The sequence below is a fragment of the Canis lupus genome, chromosome 27 (genome assembly GCF_003254725.2).
Source record: "Canis lupus dingo isolate Sandy chromosome 27, ASM325472v2, whole genome shotgun sequence".
NCBI classification, from domain to species: Eukaryota; Metazoa; Chordata; class Mammalia; order Carnivora; family Canidae; genus Canis; species Canis lupus.
Window position 1 is genome coordinate 37,114,573 of NC_064269.1, and position 5,840 is coordinate 37,120,412.

A 5,840-nucleotide genomic window follows, 5' to 3' on the forward strand; every position below is an offset into this window, starting at 1 on the left:
GACAGGAACTCCATTTTGCTAATTATTTTATCTCTGCATTTAATATAGTACCTGCCACCTAGGAAGCTTTCAGTCAAACAGTGAACACTGGTGAGTACTAACAAGATCATGATTAGACCTTCCATAAATATCCCATCAGAGCCTTGTTGGAAATACACTAGGAAACTTGTTTCTACAGTTTAAGATAATTCCTGCATGTTTCTGTCATTCCCATGACAAACATACACAATAGGTACACATATACATATACACAGCAAAGCTCCCTTCTCTAGGTATGGAAACCTTTGTGGTTGACTCTGGGGGGTCCGACTGATATGGATACAAGGGAAAACCAGTATGTCCAATTTTAATTTTAGTCTGCATCAAATAAATTCCTTTTTTTTTAATAAATTTATTTTTTATTGGTGTTCAATTTGCCAATAAATTCTTTAAAAAAAAAAAAAAATTCTGGGGCAGCCCTGGTGGCTCAGTAGTTTAGCACCGCCTTCAGCCCAGGGTGTGATCCTGGAGACCCGGGATCCAGTCTCATGTTGGGCTCCCTGCATGGAGCCTGCTTCTCCCTCTGCCTGTGTCTCTGCCTCATTATTCTCATGAATAAATAAATAAAATCTTAAAAAAAAATTCTTTGTTTAAAAAAATATTTTATTTATTTATTCTTGAGAGACATAGAGAGAGAAGCAAAGACATAGGCAGAGGGGAAGCAGGTTCCCTGAGGGGAGCTTGATGTAGGACTTGATCTGAGTCCTGAGATCATGACCTGAGCCAAAGGCAGACGTTCAACCACTGGGCCACCCAGGTGCCCCTACATCAAATAAATTCTTAAGTAAATAATCAATTTTAGGGGCACCTGGGTGGCTCAGTGGTTAATCATTTGCTTTTGGCTCAGTGTGTGATCCTGGAGTCCCAAGATCGAGTCCCACATCAGGCTCCCTGCATGGAGCCTTCTTCTCCCTCTGCCCCTGATTTTTTAAAAATCAATTTTATTATACTGTGTATTCACAGTCTATAGAAAGGTTATATAAAAATGAACACAAATTTAGATAACATGAAATCCAGAATTTTGAAATATTCTAAATTATATTCCATTTTCTTTCTATTATTAATAACTACTCAACTTTATTATTTTTTATTTTTTTACTACTTGTTTTTATTTATTTATTTTTTAGATTTTATTTATCTATTCCTAAGAGACACACGGAGAGAGACAGAGACATAGGCAGAGAGAGAAGCAGGCTCCATGCAGGGAGCTCAACCCTGGAACTCCAGGATCACTCCCTGGGCCAAAGGCAGACGCTCAACCGCTGAGCCACCCAGGCATCCCTACTACTTGTTTTTAAATACATGGTTCGGGGATCCCTGGGTGGCGCAGCGGTTTGGCGCCTGCCTTTGGCCCAGGGCGCGATTCTGGAGACCCGGGATCGAATCCCACATCGGGCTCCCGGTGCATGGAGCCTGCTTCTCCCTCTGCCTATGTCTCTGCCTCTCTCTCTCTCTCTCTGTGACTATCATAAATAAATAAATATTTAATAAATAAATAAATAAATACATGGTTCTATCCTATATTATCCCTCTCCTTTCTATCTGTCTCTCCCTGAAGTGACCATGAAGAGTGTCAGGTAGCTTTCAACTACTGGTAAGCCAGTCTTACCTTATAGTCTTACTTTATAGATACTTCAAACAATAAACTATCTGAAAAAGAAACTTGTAAAAATCCCATTTACAATAACATTAAAACCAATAATATACTTAGGAATAAATTTAACTGAGGAGGTAAAAGATCTGTACATGTGGAAACTATAAGACATTAATGAAAAAAATGAAGACAACACAAATACATAGAAAGATATCTCAAGTTTATGGGTCATAATATTTTCAAAATGTCCATACTATCCAAGGTAATCTATAAACTCAATGCAATCCTTATCAAAAAACCAATGACGGGAGTCCTGGGTGACTCAGCAGTTGAGCGTCTGCCTTTGACTCAAAGAATGATCCTGGGGTCCTGGGATCAAGTCCCCCATCAGGTTCCCTGCGAGAAGCCTGATTCTCCCTCTGCCTGTGTCTCTGCCTCTCTCTCTGTTCTCTCATGAATAAATAAATAATGAAATCATTTTTTTAAAAATCCAATGGCTTTTTTTTTCACAGAAATAGAAAACTAAACACTAAAATTCATATGAAACCACAAAAGTCCAAATAGCCAAAGCAATCTTGTGAATAATAAAGCTGGATCATTACACTTCTTATGTAAAACTATATTAGAAATCTATAGTAATCTAAATAGTATGGTGCTAGAATTGGAGAGGAAGACGATGGTGGAGTAGGACAACTCTAGGTTTACTTGATTCCATGAATAGAATTAGATAACTATCAAATCATCCTATATACCCCAGAAATTGATCTGAAGACTGACAGAACAAATCCACAACTAAAGGTAGAGAAGAGGGGATCCCTGGGTGGCGCAGCGGTTTGGCGCCTGCCTTTGGCCCAGGGCGCGATCCTGGAGACCCGGGATTGAATCCCACGTCGGGCTCTCGGTGCATGGAGCCTGCTTCTCCCTCTGCCTGTGTCTCTGCCTCTCTCTCTGTGTGTGTGACCATCATAAATAAATAAAAATTAAAAAAAAAAAAAAAAGAAACAGGCACAGAGACTTAGACAAAATGTGAAGACTGGAACACCTGGGTGGCTCAGCAGTTGAGCGTCTGCCTTTGGCTCAGGGCATGATTCTGGAGTCCGAGGATCAAGTCCCACATCGGGCTCCCTGCATGGAGCCTGCTTCTATCTCTGCCTGTATCTCTGCCTCTCTCTCCGTGTGTGTGTCTCATGAATAAATAAATAAAATCTTAAAAAAAAAAACACAATGAGATATCATATCACACCTGTCAGAATGGCTACAATCAAAAACACAAGAAATAGTAAGTATTGGTAAGGATGTAGAGAAAAAAGAACTCTCACATACTGTTGATAGGAATGTAAATTGGTAGAGCCATGATGGAAAGCAGTATGGAAGTTCCTCAAAAGATTAAAAATAGAAGTACCATATGATCTAATAATTCTACTACTGGGTATTTACCCAAAGAAAACAAACACTAACTCAAGAAAATATATGCATCCCTATGTTTATTGCAGCATTATTTACAGTAGCTAAGATATGGAAGCAACTGAAGAATCCACTGATAGACAAATGAATGGATAAAAAGATGTTGTGTGTACATAAACATATACACACATTTGTGTACAATGTGATTTTACACAACTGTGTACATTGTGCACACTTGTATATTACATAGCCATAAAAAAGGGATGAGATCTTGCCATTTGCTACAACATGGATGGACCTACAGTACCTATGATAACATACTAAGTAAAATAAGTCAGACTGAGAAAGATAAATACCATACGATTTCACTCATATATAAATCTAAAAAATAAAACAAATGAATAAACACCAAAAAGCAGAATCAGACTTGTAAATATAGAGAACAAACTGATGGTTGCCAGAGGAAAAGAAGGTAGGGAGATAGACAAAATGGATGAAGAGGAGTGGGAGGTACAGACTTCCAGTTATGGAATGAATAAGTCATGGGGATAAGAGACACAGCATAGGGAAATACAGTCAGCGATATTGTAATAGCCTTGTATGGTGACAGATGGTAGTTATACTTGTGATGAGCATAGCACATAGTATATAGAGATGTTGAATCACCATGTGTACATCGAAACTAACAACACTGTATGTCAACTGTACTAAAAAATAAAAATCAAACCACAGTGAGATAGATAGCATCGCACACCTGTTAGAATTGCTATTATTAAAAAGAAAAAAGATAACAAATGTTGGTGCAGATGAAGAGAAGCAGGAACTCTTGTGCTCTGTTAGTGGGTTGTAAACTGGGGCAGCCACTATGAAAAATAGTATAGAAGTTCTTCAAGAATTAAAAATATAATGACCATATATGATCCAGTAATTCCACTTTTGGGTATATATCCAAAGGAAATGAAATCTCTATATCGAAGATATAGCTGCATCCTCATGTTCATTGTAGCATTATTCACAATTACCAAGACATGGAAGCAATCTTGTTGTCAATGGATAAATAAAGAAAGTATGGTATGTACACACACATATGTGCGCACATGCGTGCGCGCACACACACACTCACACTGGAATACTATTCAACCATAAAAAAGACGGAAATCCTACTATCTACTATTTTCATCCTACATCATGGGTGAAACTCGAGGGCAGAAAAAGACAAATACGATATGATCTTGCTTATATGTGGAATCTAAAAAACTTGAACTCATAGAAACATAGTAGAATGGTGGTTACCAGGGGCTGACGGAGGGAGAAATGGGGAGATGTGGTCAAAGTGTATAAACTTTCAGTTATGGGGATCCCTGGGTGGCTCAGTGGTTTAGCTCCTGCCTTCTGCCCAGGGCATGATCCTGGAGTCCCAGGATTGAGTCCCACACTGGGCTTCCTGCAGGGAGCCTGCTTCTCCCTCTGCCTGTGTCTCTGCCTCTCATTCAGTCTCTCATGAATAAATAAATAAAATCTTTATTAAAAAAACTTTCAGTTATAATAAGTTCAGGGATTCAAATGTGCATCATAGGTGACTGTAGTTAACAATACTGTATTGTATACTTGAAATTTGCAAAGATGGTAGATCTTAAATGTTCTTAGTACACATACAAAGATTATAACTCTATGAAGAGATAGATGTAGTTACTAACCTTAATATGGAAATCATTTCACAACATATACATATATCAAATCACCGTGTTTTAGCCTTAAACTAACACAGTGTTATTTGTGGATTATATCTCAAGAAATCCTGCAGCAGGGGGAAGATATTTCAAACATGCTTCACTAGTTAAGTATTATATTTACACTAATTTAGTCCAAATACATTCCTACCAATTATACTTACTGATCTATCTAATACCTATTTTGATTTAGAATCAGGAAATCTCTCCATGTCTGCTCTCAACTTAAACTGCTTTTGAAATAAACTCCAGAGCATGAACACTCCTTGAGGCCCCCAAGAATGTGATTTGCCCATAACATTGGCATGTTATAAGAATATGATATAAGCTTGATTTTGGCCAGTCTTATCTCTCCTTTGTCCCATCATCCTGTTTCTTTTCTTTTTTTTTTTTTTAAGATTTTATGTATTTATTCATGAGAGACACAGAGAGAGAGAGAGACTGAGAGAGGCAGAGACAGGGCAGAGGGAGAGAAACTGAGAGAGGCAGACAGGGCAGAGGGGATTGAGCTGGACTCAATCCCAGAATCCCAGGATCATGCCCTGAGCTGAAGGCAGCGCTCAACGCTCAACGGCTAAGCCACCCAGGTGTCTCATCATCCTGTTTCTGCTTTCTATATAAGGAGAATCACCTAGCTCTAGTATTACCAATTCCTCTGTGGGAGGCTAGCTGACCTTACATTAGGAGTTGTTTACTTCTCTTTACTATCCTTTCAGTCAAATATTTTTATCTTTTCTGATACATTTAAAAATCTATTTTTTAAAGATTATTTATTTATTTATTTATTCACGAGAGATACACACAGAGAGAGAGGCAGAGACATAGGCAGAGGGAGAAGCAGACTCCATGCAGGGAGCCCGAAATGGGACTCAATCCCAGGACTCCAGGATCACGCCCTGGGCCAAAGGCAGGCTCTAAACCGCTGAGCCACCCAGGCATCCCTAAAAATCTATTTAATGCAGTTATCAGTCTGATAATCTGCCTGGAATTTGGTGGGGAAAAATATTCAGGGTTTAACAATCTCCAAATTTTAGGCTGCATAAAATCCTATTGCTGGCACATCACATGGCACA